At 33.7% G+C, this 22,977-nt stretch overlaps 1 long non-coding RNA gene across 9 annotated transcripts in view; it reads right to left on the reverse strand.

The window, feature by feature from the left end:
* The window catches only part of LOC110438386 (retrovirus-related Pol polyprotein from transposon gypsy), a 63,324-nt gene that overhangs the window by 11,997 nt on the left and 28,350 nt on the right, over window positions 1-22,977 (reverse strand). For 2 of the 9 annotated variants that reach the window (XR_015526523.1, XR_015526526.1), the window contains one exon: window positions 16,403-18,131. The exons of 6 other annotated variants lie outside the window; for them this stretch is intronic. This is a non-coding gene — a long non-coding RNA (retrovirus-related Pol polyprotein from transposon gypsy). Of the gene's footprint in view, window positions 1-15,091; window positions 18,132-22,977 lie in introns of those variants that run through there. One more of the 9 variants, XR_015526525.1, reaches the window with a different exon arrangement.

Genomic DNA, 22,977 nt, shown 5'->3' on the forward strand with positions numbered 1-22,977 from the left:
GAAGAGTGTTGTTTTAATGAAACTTCATATCGCATGCTGAATGAAAGAAAAAAACTCAGCATTTCACAATGCAGGTGTCTGTGGTCTGCACTGACTCGGTAAGTGCAAAGAGTGTCAAACAGCCGTGTGTGGACAATCCTGTTGCAAAACGTGGCAAAAAGCCCTACATGACCACAATAGTTTGATTAAGGTGTTTACATATGCATGCACTTCAATAATGCGACTTCACACGACTTAAAACTGACTGATTATGGAGATTTTGACAACTCAAAATCAAATCAATATCAGTCAGAATAATGACAATTAGATATTTTGGTCAAACTGCAAAGATTTGAATTTATGGATTATAAAAAAAAACTCTGTAAACATGGATCCCTGTGAAGTATATTGAACTGAAATTCAAACAATACCTCGACCTTCCTATAGTATATACCTATAAATGACGTACATGACATAACATAAACATAAGTAAACAGATCCAAACTGCTCCATGTTTATGTAATTTGTCCAACGGATCTCACAGCAATTTGTAACTTGATTTAGTGGCTATTTTATATGAATTCGTACATTCTAATTCATACTATTAAGTACGATTTGCTCATCACCCAATGTTAGGGGGTGGTTGGGTGCCACGCCTCTTTTTTAAAATCGTATATTTTTATACGACTGAACTAGTACGAATTTGCATGAATTAGCCACTAAACTGATAAAAAGTCAAATACTTACGTTTCCTCGTAAGATCAGGATAAATTTGTCACAAAATAGCTAAAAGCTGGTCATTTTAGTAGTTGCTTGTTCAATTTCAGATATGAAACTTTGTTAAATAAGTGTGTGACTTGAACAATTTCAGGTCATTTTAACATAATCATGATAATATTGATAACCGTGATAATTTTGGACATTATAATCATCATGATGGGGCATCACGGTAGCGCAGTGGGTAACACGGTTACCTCACATCAAGAAGGTTGCTGGTTTAAGCCCTGGCTGGGTAAGTTGGCATTTGTGTGGAGTTTGCTTGTTCCCCCTGCGTTTGCATGGGTTTTCTCCCTGTGCTCCGGTTTCCCCCATAGTCAAAAGACATGTGGTGTAGGTGAAATGAATAAGCTAAGTTGGCCGTAGTGTATGAGTGTGAATGCAAGTGGCTGTGGCGACCCCTGATGAATAAGGGACTAAGCCAAAAAGAAAATAATTTAATGAATGAATGAATAATCATGATACAAAATTTGCATAGCATTACATCTCAACAACAATCATTTAAAATGGTAAACTGCCTAATATAATCTCACATAAAAAAACATCCCGCTCTCGAAACAATATCCTGATGCGTTTAGTTTTGCATAAGCCATCAGTAACGCCGGTGACTGTAGTAGTTGGAGAAACGAGACATTGTACATGTGTAAGAATGATGATTCAGATCATTATCACTTACCAGTTATTAAATTGAGTGGCTGTAAGGCTGGCAGACAAACTTAATTTACTGTTTAATTATTCCACATACGGATATTAATCCCAGCTACTGATAACGTGTGTAATTTGTTAAACCCTAATTGTTGTTTTATTGCTGTCTTCTAGTGTCGTCATAAGAGAATGATTTAGTTTGTAAAGCACAGCTGCTCTCTGAAGGTGAATTTATTGTAATCAGTTGGTGGGTGGATGTAAACAAACTTCAAGAGTCAGTCCTAGGGTCCGATCTTCGTACCTCGCTTAAATGATCTAAGATTATTTGGCAGATCCTGGATCTTTACATCTTGATAACTGATCTCTCGCTAATTTGGTACTTCAAACAAGTTTGCGAATCAGATTAGAATGTCTGGATAAACTGATCTGAGATCGCTGCGTGTGTTGTGAAGGACAGATTTATCGATCCTCGAAATCATGATCAGCAATGGAACGATTGGCTGACGGCACAGCAGCGTAATGACATCATCTGATTAATATTTAATTATCAATGTGAGCAAAATTACATCAAATTAGCAGTAAATGGTTTGTTAAATATGACACGCAATAACTTTCCACATATTTTGTGAGCTGCAGGCTGTATTTCAATGCAAATCAATGTATTTAGTTCTACATTTAGAAAAGATTTTCTTTATTATAGTAGCCGTTTTTTAATCGGTGTAAAGAATAACTGGTTGTTTACAAAAGCATTTTGATATTGGTAAAGGCGTCTGCAACTTTTGTGAAGCATCAAATCACGGGCATATTAACTATCAAAACATGTTTATGACTGCATAAATGTATTATTGCTTTAAAAAAAAAAGTCACATATTGTGCATTTCTATTGTACACAATTTGTACTAAAGCGATCTAAAAAGTTCATATCAATAAGTTTTCTCTTTGCACCACCAGGTGGCAGTCTTTGTACTTTCATTTCGAGGGTGCAGATTGCATAAGTTTTATTAATATGTATAACTTTATTTTATTAATGACTATAACATTATTTATATAGTTAAAAATGTGTACCATTTTCCCAAGTGTATATAACTACTACTGTAAGAAAATATCAGAATTGGGAACATACTTTCTGTATTATCTTTGCTTGAACTAAGCCGATCTAATCCTGTTTATATGAATTGAACCTGCTCCCGATCAGGTTTGACCTAGCAGAACTGTTGCTATGACAACAACTCTCAGATCAGCTTTGAAGAACGAAACGATCCTGGATCGTGTCAAATCGTCAATATCCAAATCCAGCTAACTGAGTAATTCACGTACGAAGAACGGACCCCTGAGGGGTTTTTCCTCAAAACCAATGTTAGTCAACTAAGACTGCAAGTTCCAATGTTCCAGTAATGTCAGTGATTGTGTTTCCCGGATCAATTATTTCAATGTACATTCACAAACAGCATCACAAACGTACTGTACGACCTTTAAATTTTTTCATATATCTTACTTTTATTATATACAGCAACTCGGTTAACATAAAAACGACTATCATATTTCATACTTTCTCCAAAAGCCCAGCCTCAAAAGGCTCTGATTGGTCAGCTAACATAATGTGCTCTGATTTGTGGATCGGCTCCACATTACCAGGAAGCACCCCCACTCACTTTGCCATTGTGTAAATACATTATCAGTCAGTGTACTGTAATTGTTAGCCGTATCAGTTTGAGCCTGAATCAGACAGACAATGAAGAGGACACAACTGAACGTAATGTCTGCTCTCTAAAATAAAAGCTGACAAATGTTTTTTTTTTTTTTTATATTCGGAATAAGCATGTGTATAAAACGTTCACATATCTTTTGTGAGCTTGTTATTTGAGATGTAGAATGCAGGGAAATCGGTGGATAGAGATACACTCATCTGTGAAGAGCGCCAGGGCGCAAGAGCCAATTGCAGCCCTTTCTATTGAGTGTGTGACCAATCAAAGGGGTGTGAGGCTAACTTGGTAGATGAGGCTTAGAAAGCGAGCTGGATAGTTGTATTTGTTTATTTGCTATAAATGCTCTTGTTTAAAGGTACAGTTTATATATCTGACTGTATTAAAGGACAAAATTCTATTACAATTAGTATGTAAATATATTTAAACATTTTAATACAATAATTACTGCACTGTAAAGAAAATATAAAACTGTGTATGGAAAGCATCGTCAATGCACCGTGATGCACCAAGATATCTAATTGAACTCACAGCTCTTCTTTGCTAAGCTAACTCTGTAAAAGCCAATGTCTCCCTTTGCATAGAATTGAGCGCATTACATTCAGAGATGTTGTTTATGTTCTCAAATTTATAGTATATATGAACTAAAGTTTAAAATAGGATAAATTGAAAACAAGTCAATGCAAACTTGAAAACAGAGGCATATTGTCGTCCTGTGGTGTAAATGATGCAGAATACGCAACATGTTTGAACAAGCAGAATTTAATTAATTTGCATCTTTTGCTTTTGATGTGAACCCAGGCATGTTGGCTAATCTGAAAGGAGAAAACAAGAGCACACGCTGACATCATGGGGTGAAAAATCTAATTGTATAGTTCACACGACCACCCAGAGTTTTGGAAAATCGTCACCATGGCGAGTTTTCAGAAAGTTTTGGTATAAGTCACCTGATACCTCATTTTCATGTGGACAAACAGTGAAAACGTGTATAAAAGAAGTGTGGTTATGAAAATATTCCTCTACCGCAGGTGCTACGCCTGGCTGCATTTTGTGTGTAAAAACTAACGATACGGGGTGGTATTACGCTGCTGACAACTTATGTTCTGTTTTTTTTTCACTACTTCTGACCACTAACCTCCACATGGACAGCTTTTCTGGCTTTCTGCCAGTTTGCTCAGTAGATCACCTCGTGCAATGTCGAACTTGGGATGTGATTCGATTCCAATGAAGGATGGTTCTAGAATTCAGGTAAAACCCCCCAAAATTTTGCCCTAGGCCATTGGTATCTCCAATAAGTCTGGGTTGATCATTTCTTATTATTCTGCCTTTGAAACAACAATATAAAACCAAATATTTCTACTGTAGACTACTAACACAGTTTGAGATTCTAGACCACTGTGCAATGTCTGTTGAGTCATGCTTTACCAAACTTTGTAATTTTGGTATAGGAATACAATCTTTCAGGCCATTTTTGCAGAAAAATAAGTTACAGAGAGCTTCTGCAAATAAAGAAGCATGACAATTTAAAACTAGCTAAAAACTATATAAAAGTAAATCTTAAAACAAGAAGCGATCGAGATGCTAAGGTGTTACATTTCCGAAGCTTGTGAAAGCAAAACATTTACCTCAATAGTTTTATATTAAAAGGAATCTGTAATGTACCCTATATGCAACATTTCCAACAAAGGCTTATTATAAGTGAAACTGCAAATATGACAAGCTGACTGGCTTCGCTCATCTACACATGCAAGAAGGAAATTGAGATTCATATAAATGTGCACCTCTGGTGGATTTATGAGGATACGCAAATGGCACATATGAGAAAATGTGACCCAGTAACGTATTTGAGATTGTCAAAAAATGTACACAGCAGCCTCAAGTGGACGTGTGATCATGATAAACTGCAAGCATACACAACTCTGGGCACGTATTGTGACATTTCTTACCATTACTAATCATTCTGCTTTCGGAAGAACAATAAAAACCAACAATTCTACTATAGAAGCTACTAACACAGATTAAGATTCTAGACCACTCAATGTCTGTTTAGTCTGGCTTTGCCAAACTTTGTTATTTTAATATATGATCTACAATCTCTGGCCATTTTTGCTGAGAAATAACTGAAGTTGCTGAAAGCAAATAAAAAGCAAATAAAAAGCATGACGATATAAAACTACCAAAGTAAATCTTAAAACAAGAAAGCAAACGAGACGCTGAGACGTTCAGTTGTTGATAAAAGCAGAACAAAGCCTGATCATGCTGAACACACTCGGCAGCGCAGCGCTTCTAAAAACTTCCGCAAACAGCCGAAGGGCCGAGCAGCAGAACACGACTGACTGGATAAAAGCTCGGCGCCTCGAATCTCCAGATGAGAGAAATCAGACGCCCCGCAGGATTTAAAAGCCTTTTCTTTATCAGAGTCCTCTCAGTGCCCAGACTTTCAAATTTAATGATCCTCGATTGTAAATCTCTCTGTGAATGTCTGGAGGAATTTCAAATGCCACAAAATGCCATTGAGAAGATATCTTGTAGAGAGGGTTTCAGATTTGTGTAGCGTTACACTTTCAAAAGAGACTTTTTATTGCAATCTTCTGTATGTGATTCAAGAAGATTACTGCTGCACTTAAAATTAACTCTGTAATAAAAGTTACAAGTGAAAGTATGTTCACACTGAGACCCTATAGTTATGTTTATGCACAATATGCATTTTGCTATCATGTTTAAAAAATTGACTGACCTACATTTGGTCAAATCTAAAGTATAACCATGAAAAACTGACAACAATAAAAGATATATAAAAATAATAGCTCCTTATATATAACAACAACTAATAAGCGGGCATACATATAGTACATATATGCATAAATACATACACGTGCATACATATACATATACACACAAACATATATATATATATATATATATATATATATACATACATATATACACACACACACACACATATATATATATATATATATATATATATATACACACACACACACACACACACACATATATATATATATATATATATATATATATATATATATATATATATATATATATATATATATAATTTATTAGGTACACCTGACCAACTGCTCATTAATTTAATTTTCTTAAATGCAACTCAATTCATTTATGCATGTAGACGTGGTCTAGACAATCTGCAGTGACTTTGAATTTGGCATGGTTGTTGGTGTCAAACAGTTTGAGTATTTCAGACACTGCTGATCTACTGGGATTTCCACACACAACTATCTCTGGGATTTACAGAAAATGGTCCGAAAATCAGAAAATATCCAGTGAGTGGCAGTACTGTGGGCGCAAATGCCTTGTTGATTCCAGTGTTCAGAAGAGAATGGCCAGACTGGTTTGAGATGATAGAAAGGCAACAGTGACTCAAATAACCACTTGTTACAACCGAGGTATGGAGATGAACATCTCAGAACACACAACACGTCAAACCTTGAGGCAGAAGACTACACCGGGTGCCACTCTTGTCAGCTAAGAACTGGAAACTGAGGTTACAATTCCCACAAGTTTACCAAAAATGAACAATAGAAGATTGGAAAAATGTTGCCTGGTCTGATGAGTCTCAATTTTTGCTGTGACATTCAGCATGGTAGGGTCAGAATTTGATGTCAACAACATGAAATCATGGATCCATCCTGCCTTGGATGGTGTGGGGGATATTTTCTTGCCACACTTTGGGCCCAATAGTGCCAACTAAGCATCATGTCAGTGCCACAGCCTACTTGAATATTATTGCTGACCATGTCCATCTCTTATGACGATGATGCTCATCTTCTGATGGCTACTTCAAGCAGGATAACACACCATGTCATAAAATGCGAATCATCTCAGGCTGGTTTCTTGAACATGACCATGAATACACTGTACTCAGATGGCCTTCACAGTCACCAGATCTCAATCCAATAAACCACCTTTGAGATGTGGTGGAACGGGATAGTCGCATCATGGATGTGCAGTCGACAAACCTGCAGCAACTGCGTGATGCTATCATGTCAATGTGGACCAAAATCTCTGAGGAATATTTCCAGTACCTTGTTGAATCTATGCCACGTAAGATAAAGACAGTTCTGAAGGCAAAAAGGGGTCCAACTCGGTACTAGTTAGGTGTACCTAATAAAGTGGCTGGTGAGAGTGTATATATATATATATATATATATATATATATATATATATATATAAAATTATAAAATTATATATATATATCATACATAATTAGATTTTTTAAGTACATGTCAGTGAACAAATATAGGCCAAATGTAAGATTTTACTGTCAGCAAAAGTAATCTTAAGTGCAATTTGAAGTATATTTTGTAGAAGCACCCAAAGTAGATTTTAGAGTAGTACAAAATGAACAGATCACCCAAAACTAAAATCATTTATTTTCTTTTCACTTGTTACAATCTTTTATTTAGTTTCACTCCTTTGTTGAACACAAAATGAAATATTTAGAAAAATCTTAGAAATCTGTAACCACTAACAATTATTTGTTTTTACTTTTCACACATCAATTGTTACCAGTTTCTAACATTCTACAAAATATATATTTTTTTGTGTTCATCAAAAAAAAAAAAAAAAAAAAAGTACTTGAGGGTGTAAAATGAGTCCATTTACTGAGCTATCCCTTTAAAGCACACTAGTATAAATGCCTTTATTGCGAGGGCAGACTGATAATGTTATCATTTAAAAAGGCAGGAGGACTCTTTGTTCTTAGCAGGGATTAATGCTGCAGATTTGGTCTCAGAGGAAATGACACGTGTGTGACTAACAGCTCTGGTGGCGCTCGATCCATTTACAAACATCACATCAACCAGACACCGACTTTCATTTCTGAAACCTTCTTGTTTTGCATTACAACAAGCAAATCCATTGGCTCGACGCTGTTTAGCAGAGATTAAGCGGTCCTCTGAAATCATGTCTTCCTCCACAGGGGAGCATTAAATATGAGACGCTCCTGATTTTACTCATAAACAACAACAGAAGTGACCCTGTCCCCATTAGAGCAAGTCACTTCAGATGCCAAAAAGCAATCAACACCTTGCATAATAATTAGCAGCAAGATTAATGTTTTACCAATGACATTTTACACACACATACACCAATGACACACACAGACGTTGGAGATGGTTGTTTATGAGGGTTCTCCATTCACTATAAAAAATACAGTTCCACACAATTCATTCATGTTGTCCTAACACAAATCAATTAAGTTGACTTACCAAAACGTAAAACAATTAAGTTGTCACAAAAAATTATTATACTAATAATAAAAAAATATATGAAATATTATAAAAATTAATATACTAATATTAATAATAAAAATAATATTGTTGTTCTTAAAAAATTGCATTTAAAATAAAAGTTTATTTTTACATAACATATGTGTGAATTTGTCATGATCACCAGCAATCTAACCCTCATAGATCGCTGGAGAACATTCACAAGGACTTACGCGCTACAAATCCACCATATTGGACTACAACCTCATACATGCACTTCGCTCACTCACACATTCCTCATTCTGATTGATTAATCTTGCACCACCGGAGGATTGTCAAGGACTGATTACACACACTACTTAAGCCGCACACACACTCACTCCAGTGCCGAATCTTGTTTATTGTATGTGACATTACAACGCATTTCCTTTGTCTTGTTTTCTGTGTTCTTACCCTCGCCTTGTTTAGTTATCCCTGCCTGCTGCCTGCCTTCCGACAGGTCGCCTGTTATTGTACTACGTTTCCGGATTGCCTTCACACATTTGTTTGCACCCATGTTGACCATTGCTTGCCTGACTGCTTTAATAAACCTGCATGTAGATCCGAACTCTGTTGTAAGTGTCATACCCCTGATTACACACACACACACATCTCCTTTGATTAGACTCACACAGCTTTGTTTGTACCCACAAAAACAAACTTTTATATTGAATGTGATAAATTATGATTAATATTTACCCTGCACTAATAAACACTAATAAAATCATTTTCAATAAACTCTTTATTTAAAGAACAAAAAGTAAAACAATAAATACATTTTTTATTTATTACACAAATTGATAAGCCTAACTTTACAAATTGTAGTGGATTTAACATAAAACAATTAATTTCAAGAATTGTCATTTCAGCTCATTTTCAATGAGTAGTTTGAACAACCAAGACATTTTTTTTTCTTGTATAGACAATGTTTTTTATACAGTAAAAAAAAACATTTATTAACTATAAAGAAAACTGTCACAAATTTTGAATAAAAATGTTTTTGAAATTGTGCATCCAAAATCAAAGTTTGTTTTGACATAAGATTTGTGTGTGTATTAGCGATCTAACCCTCATTGATTGCTGGGAAACATTCACATTTACAAGGACTACAACCCTGTCTCCATACAAACTACAAGTCCTGTCATGCACCACACACACCTGTTCCAAGTCTCTTTTGATTACACTCACACAGCTGAAGCTGCTCATTTACTAACTACACTCATATATATATACGGTACACTTTGACACTCTCATTACTGAGTCTTGTTTGGTTAACACCCTGTAACATTACAAACCGTTTCCTGGTTTCCACGTTTTCCGACCCTTGCTTTGTTTTATTGTTTACTCTGTCTTCCACCTGAATTGATCATCTGCCTGTTACCTGATGACGCCCCTGGATGTCCTTGTTTGTATACACGTTTGCGCCTGTTTTTGATCATTGCCTCTGACTGCGATTCAAAATAAAACCTGCATAAGGATCCTCACTTCGTCACACTCGACTCTCTTGTGGTTACAGTATTATATACATTTATTATGTATATTTAATACACAACCAAACATGAAAACAAAACTGTATAAAACTTTGATTGTGCATAGATACTGTATTTAAATTGAAATACAATTATAATATAAATATATATTTTGTATCTATATATAAATAAATGCTTTCTCAAACATATGCATGCCTGTGTGTATATGTAATTATATATATAGATAATATACACAGTACACACACACACACACACACACACACACACATAAATTGTCAAAACAAACTTTTATTTTGAATGTGATTAATTTTATTTTGAATTGAGATTGGGCCTAAGACGTCCAAATAGTAAGACAATGTTGTAATATCTATACTCAAGTCATTATAAGTGTTTTTGTGCTTGCAAAGCACCAAACCCAGTACGTACACACACACGGTGCTCCTTCCTCTCACTGGGACCTGCACATGCAAATGACAATCTGTTGTGTTAGTGATGAAGGGTGTGGGTCATGTGACGTCCTCATGTCCTGAGGGTGGAGAAGTGAAGAAGCAGGGGAGAGAGAGAGAGAGAGAGAGAGAGAGAGAGAGAGAGAGAGAAAGAGAGAGAAAGAGAGAGAAAGAGATAGGGGGAGGTGCTGTGAAAATCACTGACTTTAATCCCTGCCTTCAGATGCAACGATGCCACCCAATTAGCTTTAGTTTATGAATAGATTTACTGCATTAAAGAGGATTTATAAATAGTTTATATGATTTGTCTGCTACATTCCAAAGTTTATGCAAGGAAAAGACTCAAAATCAAGCCACTGTCACATGCTAAATCAACATAATAACAAAACAATTATACTGTATATAGAAAGTATATGTGGTATAAAATGTGTCTCAGCTTTTATTTATATTTGAACAAAATTCAGAACTTAGAAGGGGTATGAACAATTTTGGTCTTGAATGAATCAAAATTATTTGTCACAATTATTCACCCTTCTGAGATTTTTTTTTTCAATATTTCTCAAATGATGTTTAACAGATCAAGAACATTTTAACAGTATTTCCAATAAAATCAGTCAGCTATACGTATGTATTATAAAATCTATATATTTACATTGCCTCAAAACACAATTTAATAAACAACAATGAAAATCCGTGGCACGTGACAAATTGTTAGAGAATAATGACTATATATACAGTGCTCAGGATAAATGAGTACACCTCCTTTTAAAAATTCTAAATACTAAATTATTTATGTAGATTTTTTCATGTTTCTATCAATTTTCTCTCTTTTTACAATATTATTATTATTATTATTATTATTATTATTATTATTATTATTATTTAATAATATAATTTGTATGAAAAATGTTTGGTCATAAGTTGGTTAAAACATTTGCCATGGGAAAAAGAAAATATAATAACTTTAAATGACAAATTGTTTAATTTACATTTAAATAGTATTTATTGCGCTTAAATTACATTAAAAACATTTTTTTACAATGTTACAATTGTGGTCTTGGAAATATTTGCTTTATTATATTAAAATAGTCTTTTATTTTAGGGATTTTCTACATAAAACAAAAGAAAACATATTTGTGTTAAATATGTATAATATGTATAAAGGTTAAATATATGTAAAAAAAATAAGTAGTCTAATACAGTGTGCTTCTTAACCACGTTCCTGGAGGACCACCAAGACTGCATGTTCGGAATGTTTTCTTTGTCTGTCACACCCATTACAGGTCTTTTAGTCAAGAAGACATGAAAAATGTGCAGAGCTGGTGGTCCTCCAGGAACATGGTTGAGAAACACTGGTCTAATATATATATACATACTTAGTACTGCTTCATTAGAGTGGGCGGAGCTATAGAGAACTTTCTGCACAGCATCATGAGTAACGTAGTTCATCACCACAGATTTAACTGCCAAATACTAAATATTGTAAAAAAAAAAAAAAAAAAAAAAAAAAAACATTAATAAAAACAAATGAATAATAGCACAACAGGTCTGATTTTAAAAGTTGAGTTCCTTATGGAGAACATGAATGGTGTTTTAACCTCAAGACCTCAACTGCTAAAGTCTATTACATTAATTTGATATAAAACAAACTTAATGTGTTCAATCATTAACATAATAATCATAAAATACCTCTGGTGAAACTTTAAGAATGTTGTAACAGGCATCCTGTTTTTGATTTCCACACAGTAGCAAATTGTCATTAGTTGACTATCAATTTCATATGTGAAAGATTCAACATTATACTCTGGGTGCCAGCTGTATCATGGAATAAAAAAAATCTTCAAGAGCACATCTGTCCGTGTCCGCTGGGCTTTCTGAGACGTATCATGTCCGGTAAGAGATATGATTCAAACAATGAGATCATCACAATTAAGGGAACTAGATATATTCATCAATCTCTCTGAGTAAGGGGTAAAAGCTTCATCCTTCAAATCCTCTACAGCAAATGGCAAAGATTTAATAGGAATTGTGTTCGGAAGTTATTTTGGTAAAAATATAGAGGAAAAAATGGAAGTGAAAACAGCTGTGTGAGGGATTTATAATGCAGCTTTGAAACTCTTATCAGCGAGGCTGCAGTGAGAGAAGTCAGTTTTTTGCAGTTATTCGTAACATCTGTGATGAGGACAATGCTGGGCTTTACTTGAAATAAAATAAAAGTGAATGATGGAGGTTTAAGTTTGGTCTGCAATGTTTTTTGACCCTGTATTAATTGCTTTGTCTGCCATATTCTGTCAGTCAAAAACAAAACCATTCAAATCACACCAAAATAATAAACACACACACACACACACACACACACACACACACACACACACACACACACACACACACACACACACAAAAACAAAAACAGTCAAAATAATTTGAACAGAGCACCATTTACCAGAAAAAAGCACAAAATAAAAAACAAAATAAAAATAAATGAACAAATACACACAACATATCAAACAAAACTAAAACACACACATTATATACTGTATATAAACATATGCTTCCTATAGAGTTATTTAGATTAAGTTAAATAAATTTTTAAACAAATGCCATCTAGTTTTTTAACTGATCATCACTGTAATTTTGTGTCATTTAAAATGCTGATCGGATGCGACTATCAGAAAGGTTCTGGGTTTGTTTGAAGCAGCTTCCAAAACAAGCTTTTACTGCTGTGCTGTGTTTATGTGGTCTGGCCAAAGCCGCAGGTAGGATTTGTTGCCAGGCATATCTCTGTGTGATCTCAGTAAGGGAAAGGGAAGGAATAACACCATGTAGTTTTCCTTATGCCTGACCAAAATAGTCAGAAATTTCTCAATTCACAGTTGATATCTGCCCCGTGCATTACTTTATATATATCTGCCCCGTGCATTATATATATGTATGTGTATATATATGCTTGTGTTTATATAGGCCTATTGTTGTGTGCACAACATTTGTATATTTATAACCACCTCCAAGAAATGAGGGGGTCGCGAGTCACTGACATTGTTATTTTGGTGGTCGTGGGCTGAAAAGTTTGGGATTCCCTGATTTAATGGATAACCCCTTGAGATGCAACATCTCATTTTTAAGTCGTCCCATTTTACCATCTTGTAAAATCCTAGTATGACTGCAATAGTTGCAAAAGGAAAGTCTCTTATTTCATCTGCGGTGACAAACCATGACAGTTTGCCCTCAGTCCATTTAACTGGTGCGAGCAGCCGTTCTGTGACATCAGTATGTGTGAGTGTATGTGGCCGTTTGTCTTTGTTTTCACTGTGAGAGCCACAGTCATTGATCTCCACAGGGGGGCTGAAGGAATCGCTCTCCACGGGACTCTCAGATGAAACGAATCAGACTGTCAGCTCATTTGTATTGCGATGACGTTCGCAAACATTACGCCACTTCAAAGAATAGGTGTCATGTCTGAAAGCAGCCGGTCAGAACTTTTGATGGTCAGCTGGCCGTGAAGAGACGATTTCATTTGTTTGTTTGTGTTCGATCTTCAAAGCCACTCGGAATGGAAAGACCATTTGTGTAATATATCCCTAGTTTTCTGACAATTGTCATACTATAGGTGGTGTAGATGTTAATTTAATAATAAAATAAAATAAAATAATAAAAATAAAAATATAATATATACCGGTAAATTTACTTTTGTGCCTGTAGCAATTCGAGTTTGTTGCCAAAGTGAACATTAGATGCAATAGATATTTTTAATAATGTTCATGCTGCTCTTTTATATATTCTTTATACGCTTACTCTTTAATCATATTAGCCATACTATTTAGTTTTAGGCAGATTTTGGGCCTTATCATACACCCGGTGCAATAAGATGCAAGTTGTGTATGGTGCGATTTGTTGCAGTTTTCAGACCAGCGCAACCCTAATTTTCACGTTTTGCACCTCATGGTTTAAAATAGCAAATCCATTTGCGCCACTTTGTGGACTTATGGGTGTGCTGGTCTAAAAAGGAGGTGTGTTAGAAGCATTTTTGAAGCGTTGCTATTTTGAGGAACTGAAATAGACCTACACACCTTGCACCTTATTGCACCGGGTGAATGATAGGGCCCAAAATATGATTAAAACTAAAGAGTATGGCCAATATGATTAAAGAGTAAGCTGATAAAGAGTATATAAAAGAGCAGCATAAACATTATTTAAAATATCTTGTGCATCTAATGTACACTTTTGAGTAAAAACTCACACAAAAGATTTTTAAAAAGTGGATTAATTTGTTCATAATTATAAATTTCTGCCTTTGGTCTGCACTACAGTTCATAGAAATTCAACATTTTTTTATCAGTTTCCATAGAATTATAGAGTCAGTCAATGGTTCTTGCAGTCTAACCTTTGTCTGAAGTCTGTCTGAAAACGATAAGCCACATGGAATGACTTACACAACGTTAGCTTTCTGAGTTACAGAAAATTACAGCTTTATGGCTGGTGTCGCAATCCCACAGAGATAAGACTAACACAGCCTTATATCACTGCAAAATTGGTCTTCTTCAAACACTCACAATAAACTCACAGCAAATTGATGCCAAGATTTAATTCTGACTATCCCAGATGGCCAAAGCGGAGTCTTCAATATGGTGCCAAATAAATCATATAGCAATCATACGTCCATTCGGGTTTGCCAGCAAACTAAATTACATTTTTTTTTTTTTACAATAAAATAAAATAAAACACATATAAAAAATATATTGACCCAGACTAAATCAAATGAAATCACAAGAGTAAATGTGTTTAATGAAAAATCCGCACAATGCAAAGTTAATTTACAAGGACAGCTCAGTCAAAAATGTGTCTTAACCTAAATAAATGGGGTCCAAAGCAATGATGGAGCCCTCGTTTTTAAGTATTGACGAAGATGTCTTTTACCATTAGTCATTTTTTTTTTCAAAGAAAATGATCATTAAAGCCTGTTATTCTTCCAGCACAATACAGTTGTCTTTTTCTGCAAGGCTCTGGTGCAGATAGGGAAAAGTGTAATTAGTGAACATACTCTAAATACTGCAGTGAAGCTCCCTGGTGACTTTCTGAATGCTCCCTACAGAAATCAGGTTACTAAGAAACAATATATCTACCCTGATCTCCACCTTTCCTTTAGCACTTCAGAAATCAAAGATGGAGGAAAACCTGTTCTCTTACCCATGATGAAAATATAAAAAAAATAACAGCAAAAGAAATACAACAAAACAAAAAACAAACAAACAAACAAACAAACATAAAAATAATATGAAGTTTACAAACACACAAACACACACACACACACACACACACACACACACACACACACACACACACACACACAAACAAAACATTAGAAAACAAAAAAGATTAAGAAATAGTAAAAAAAAAACATAGAACTCAAACACAATAAGCACAGTAAAAATAAATAAATAAATGTATTTTTAAAAACACTACAAACCAAAATATTGCAATAAACTATATTATTGTCATTTTAAAACAATTTTATGCCACTTATATAATTCCAGCAGGACAATGACCCAAAGCACACCGCCAAAACATCAATGAAGTGGCTTTACAACAACTCTGTGAATGTCGTTAAGTGGCTCAGCCAGAGCCCAGACCTAAATCCTATTGAACATCACTGGAGAGATCTGAAAACGGCTGTACACCGTCGCTTCACATCCAACCTGATAGAGCTTGAGAGGTACTGCAAAGAGGAATGGGCAAAATTTCCCAAAGACAGGTGTGCCAAGCTTGTGTTATCCTATTCAAAAAGACTTGAGGCTGTAATTAAAGCCAAAGGTGCATCAACAAAGTATTGAGCAAAGGCTGTGAATACTAATGTACATGTGATTTTTCAGGTTTTTGTATTTTTAATAAATTTGCAACAATTTCTGTTTAAAAATCTTTTTTCACATTGTTATTATGGGGTATTGTGTGTAGAATGTTGAGGAAACAAATGAATTTAATCCTTTTTGGAATAAGGCTGTAACATAAAACAATGTGGAAAAAGTGAAGCGCCATGATGTACTGTAATATCTTCACAAAGCAGGTACACTCTTCCAAAGAATGCATGATAATTTATTCTTAAGAATATTTCAATTAAATATAGTAGTTTAAACAATTTAATAATCAGGCATTGAAATCAGAATGTGAAAAAGCAAATCCTAAATAAATAATAAAAAACGTTAACGAAAAAGTGCAAGGTACAAAGTAGCAGAGGCTGCGATATCTGCTACCAGATCTATTTTCAGTTATCAGACACCCCCATAAAAATATACTATAGTAATTTATAGTAAATTGTATAGTGTTTTTTTTTTAAACGTACCGACACAGACACTTTTAACAGAAACAGAGAGGCTGCGCAATCATCTAAAATGTTGCTAGAATTGTTTTTTATATGGGCGATATATATTGCATCACCAAAAACAATTGAGGTCATGTGTTGTGCGATAAGTTGATATACTAATTATTGTTACAGGCTTAAATATATACAAATTGGACAAATTATCATCCAATCTTTTGAGACAAGTCTTTACTCTGAAAGTAATTATATCAGACACACTGCATGTAGCAAATATAAGGAACAACAAAAGCTCCATGTGGAAGAAGCTGAAAAATCAATATTCATAATTGTCCCTGTGTGCGCATGCATAATGCGGCAAATTTGCATAAACAAGTAAAGACTTTGAGAAACATCAGTGCAGCTAATTTCACTGATGTCGAACGAGTGTTCATCAGTTTAAATGTGAGCAGAATGTGAGATTAGAAAAATCCCAAAAGTTGCTAACTGATTTGCCATTTGCCATTGTGCTATTTACTTCAGCAGGCGTACAAAAGTAAACTCAGCAATATTATGGAAATATACATTCAGGAAATGTAATTGCTTGTAAAAATATCACAAATCATTATTGTTGCTTAAAAAAATCTCTCAATTATTCAAAACAAAAGTCCCACATTGCAAAAAATTTGGTTTCCCATAAATCTTTAGTTGTCTTAACACAAATTAAGTTAATATAATTGTTTTTACAAAATTAATTGGATTTAACATAAAACAATTAAGTTGTTGCCAAAAAAACGACAACTAAGAATTGTGTTGTTTTAACAAATTTTAAACAAGTATTTTGAACAAGCAGCAAAAGTTAATGTTTTAAGTGTTTATTTTGTGAGTGTACAGTATAAGGGCTCGTTCACACCAAATGCATCTTTTCTTCTAAAAATTCTTGACGCAGCCAGGGGCGGACCGGCTATCTGGCATTTCTGGGCAGAAGGGCCGAACCCTTTTTTCAAATGTGGGCCAGTGTGCTATTTTTTATTATTATTTTTTTTAATGTATTGTTTTTACATGCAGGCAGCTTTTATTTCTTGCAAGATGTAAATATAATGATGATGATGATGATAGTAATAATAATATTAAATGTTAAGCATTGGCCCAATCGGCAATGGCCGGCTGGTTTCGAGAGGGGGGTGACCCAATCAGAGGTTATACGCGGACGTAATGAAAATCTGCCAAGAATGTCAAACAAACAGTAAGTACAACACGAGCTAATTGTCAGAGATAAACCGTAAAAAATGAAAGGCGGAGCCAAAAAGCTCAGAGAAAGCCAAAAATTGCTCTAAAATCAGATGCTGCCAAATGCATAAAATTAACTGGAATAGTCTTGAAAGGGGGCAGCGCAGTGGATAGCACTGTCACCTCACAGTAAGAAGGTCGATGGTTCAAGCCTTGGCTGGGTCATAAATTGGCGGTTCATTCTGCTGTGGCAATCCCAGAATAATAATGGGATTAAGCTGAAAAGAAAATGGATAAATGAAATGATTGCACATATACATTTTTGTTATATATATATTATAATAACTTATAACATATAAGTTTTTGTTCCAGTCACATACATTAAATGTTTAAATATCCATACATATGGTAGTGGTTGTATTATTTCATCATCTGTACACCAATATAAGTAGTGAATGTGCGTGTCCGTGGATAAGGCTGTGTTGTTGTGGTAATGTGGGCTGGTGTGGCTGCAGTGCCAGGGCTGATTTTTAGTCCCAGTCCGCCCCTGGACCCAGCAGTCATATAAAAACCTCAGTGTATCGAGGTCCATGTGGCACAATATTATAAATGTGATGTAATAACGACAATAACGGATCCATTAGAAATAGTTAAAAAATATGCTATGATAAGCACTTGAAAATGCGGAACTCAGGAATTTCTGTACAAAGCCTTAATCATCTGCCATGATGTAAGGGTAAATAAAACTGTTCAACTTTGTATTATAAACAGAAGCTTGCAATTATTGCCTTGCCTGCGAGCTCTTCTGATTGGTCCACTGCTATGGAACTGACAGTGATGAGCAGCGCTGCTTGTGAATGTTTAAGATCTTTGCTTTAACACAGTGTCTAAAAAAAACATTGCTCACTTAAAAAAGGATGCAAGTCGTAGGCGTAACAGTCAACCACATCCATCAAGTGCGGATTTGCATTGTAAAACAATAGAAAACTAGTCCATTGGAGAAGAAAAACACATTCTGTGTGAACGACCCCTAAGGATGTTTGTTATACAAAAATACATTTAAAAAAACATATAAAAAGGCGAATGTGGTTTACAGATTTTTATCGTAGGCAATATACCGTTAACCAGGTAACAAATTTTTACAGGTTTTTTTTTTTACAGTACTGCATAATGACACTGAAGTCATTTTCTACGCCATTATTCATGACTTTGCTATCATGATAAATTAGCTAAAAATGACAAAGGGAATTCTGGGAAAGTCAATTTATGGTTAATCACTGTCTATATAATAAAAAGTCAACAGAAGAAAAAGATACGTGTTTGATTATAATGAAACAGAATTTATGTACCACTACATTATTCGTCAAGTTAAGTTAAAGTTAATTTATAATTTATTTATATATATATATAAACATGTTACAAATATTTAATGTAACATTTTTACAGTTTTTAACAGCATATATGTTCAACAGAAAAAAAAAAAGATACCTGTTTGGTCATCATGACACAGAATTTATTTTCTATTACACTATTTATCACTTTTAGTATCATAATGAACAAGCTAAAATTCATGCAGGTAATTCAGTAAAAGGAAATTTAAAGTTATTCACTGTATATATTAAAAAAATTTAAACAGGTTACGGATACTTAAAGTAGCACGTTTACAGTTTTTTTTTTTTTTTTTTACCATTGAAATCATCAAGAAAAAAATCTACAAGAAAAAAAGATACATGTTTGATTATAAAGACAATGAATTTTTTTTCTACTAAATTATTTGTCACTTTGCTACCATAACAAACTAGCTAAAAAGCCACACAGGAAATTCTGGAAAAGGTAATGTACGGTTTTTCAATATTAAAATAAACAATTGATGTTTACCAGGCTACAGATTATTACTGTGGCAATTTTACAGTTCAGAAATCTTTACAGAAATCACGCACTGTATACAGTAAAAAACGATACCTGTTTGGTCATAATGACACAGAATTTATTTACTACTACTTTATTCTCCACTTTGTTATTGTTAAAACTAGCCAAAAAGTCACACAAAGAATTCTGGAAAAGACAATGTATGGTTATTCAGTGTATATATTTAAAAAAAAAAAAAAACACAGTTAAACAGGTTAGGGTTTTTCACTGTAGCATTTTTACAGATTTTTTTTTTATCGCTTTTGACAGTTGTTCAACAGAAAAAAATTATACCTGTTTGGTCACAATGACACAATTTACTTACTACTACATTATTCATCACTTTACTATCATAATAAACTAGCTAAAATGTCATGCAGGGCATTCTGGGAAAGTCAATTTATGGTAATTTACTGTAAATACAAAATAAAAATTATACATATTTAACATATTTAAATGTAGCACTTTTACAACGTTAAACGTTAACCAAAAAGTCACACAGGGAATTCTAGAAAAGACAATGTATGTATATATTTTTACATATAAACATACTGTTAAACAGGTTACATATTTTTACAGAACTATTTTTAGTTTTTCTTTTATGTTTTTGACAGCATATGTTCAACAGAAAAAAAAACATACCTGTTTCTTCATAATGACACACAATTTAATTACGACTACATTATTCATCACTTTGCTTTTATAATAAACTAGCTAAAAAGTCATGCAGTGATTTCTGGGAAATCCAATTTATGGTTATTCACTGTATTTATTAAAATAAAAAAAACAAAACATTTAACCAGATTACAGACTTTTAATGTAGTGTTTTTACATTTTTTACTTTTGAAATCACCCACTGTACACATGTTTAACCCCAAAAAAGTATGTGTTTGGTCGTAATGACACAGAATTCATTTTTTACTACATTGTAAGTCATGCAGGGAAAAGATAATTTATGGCTATTTACTGTATTTATAAAACAAAAATAAATTAACCAGGTTACAGATTTTTATTGAAGCGTTTTAACATTTTTTATTTTTTATTTTTTTTTACAAATAAAACCTTTTTTTTATGCTCAACGAGAAAAAAAATATATACATGTTTGGTCACAATGACACAGAATTTATTTTCTACTACATTATTCATGACTTTGCCATCATAATAAATGAGCTAAAATGGCCACAGATTGTCCCTCAATCTCCCCCTCACAACAAAACCCAAATCCACCCATTCGTCATCAGTTTAAAGCCAATGTGCTAATGGCAAAGCCACACACAATCAGTCCACCACCCAGCTTTCACACCAAACACTCCATGGGCTACTATAAATTTCAGCCATTAATTACAGCACTAATTTGCTGGAGTACATCTTTATAGCCGCGACTGAACTCCACCTATAGATCTGATACAGCTTAGGAAAGATCTCATTAAAACGGGTGCAAGCTGCTTTTGAAGGAGCTCGGTAAGAGACCACAGAGTAGTTCAAGGTCGAGACGGCCATGAAAATACAGCAAGGGAGAGACCATCATCTTAAGGCCTCAGTCCCATAGATGAATGAAATGTAAAACATATAACTGAAACTACATTTTCCTGTTATTTCTAACATGAAATAGTTGCTTTTTTTTAAATGAATTCATAAATTATTTAGTAATCAATTTTTTAAATACTTCAAAAAAGAAACTAAATATTGTAGATGCGTATTAGACATTTTAAAATGCAAATAACATGTCTAACCTATTTCTAAAACAAAATAGTTGTTTGTGTTAAAGGCAATTTATAAATTTTTATTTATTATTATATTAGAAAATAAACAAAAATTTTAGATACATATTAGATATTCACACACATGATTTTCTTATTAACCTGTTGATTTATTTTAACACTACTTCTTAACTATACATTAATACAAGCAAAGATTAAAAATGCTACATTTGATTAACTAATATTTTATTTACAAGCTTTTACATTCTGAAATATAATTTGGAAGATTTTAATTTCAAAATCGACCGACCGACCGACCAACCTATCTATCTATCTATGTCTACACACCATGCATACATGCAGGTTATTACACACACACACACACACACACACACACACACACACACACACACACACACACACACACACACACACACAAACACACAAGTGTGCAGCAGTATAAAACCCTTTTAAACATGAATACTTGGAGGAAAAAAAATACAAGATTATTACATCAATACAGCTGGGCACACCGTTTTTTCCAATCCTTAAAAACACAAAAGTGTGTGTACCTAAAAAAAAAAAGCTGGGGTGCTGGAAAAAAAACTGATAAAATAACGGCCGTTAAATTACAGAAATTTACTGTAAAATAACAAGAGGTTAAATTACAGAAATTAACCAGAAATATAAATTTAAGGAAATTTCTTTAATTTAATGTCTGTTATTTTACGGTAAATTTCTGTAATTTAACAGCTGTTGTTTTAATTTTCTTTTTTTTAATGCTTAAATTTACAGATTTTTCTAAAGTGTATGTATATATGTATGTTTGTATCCATCTATCTATCTATCTATCTATCTATCTATCTATCTATCTATCTATCTATCTATCTATCTATCTATCTATCTGTCTATCTATCTATCTGTCTGTCCGTCCGTCCGTCCGTCCGTCCGTCCGTCCGTCCATCCATCCATCCATCCATCCAGCCACACACACACACACACACACACGTTAATGTTGGAACCTTAATAAATAATAATGACGTTTATAAAAACCTTAATAATAATAATATTCATAAATGAATGTATAAATCCATTATTATAATTTTTTTGTTAATTATTTTAGTTAACTGATTTTAATAATACTACACAATATTTTAATGATTTTTTATTTTTACAATTATAGTATGTTTTAGTAGTTTTGGTTGGTTTTCGTTTTGTTTTATTACAAACATGTCTATACAGTTTTATGAATTTTATTTACATTTTAGCATTTGTCAGTGTAGTAAATGAAACTAAGGAAAAATGTGATTATTTTGCCTATATAGTGAATAAAATAAAAAACTGCATATTTTAACTAACCGTTTAACCTTTATTGTGCATAAAACAAACTAAACATGACATAATAAATACTGATGATAAACAATAATCTGTGAGACTCTACAAGGCTGAATAAATGATACGGAATAACATGCCACCGTTTTTAATTAAATTCGGCTTGTTCCTGTCACAGTGTCAT

This window comes from Danio rerio, chromosome 25 (assembly GCF_052040795.2).
Source record: "Danio rerio strain M-AB ecotype USA chromosome 25, GRCz13ab, whole genome shotgun sequence".
NCBI classification, from domain to species: Eukaryota; Metazoa; Chordata; class Actinopteri; order Cypriniformes; family Danionidae; genus Danio; species Danio rerio.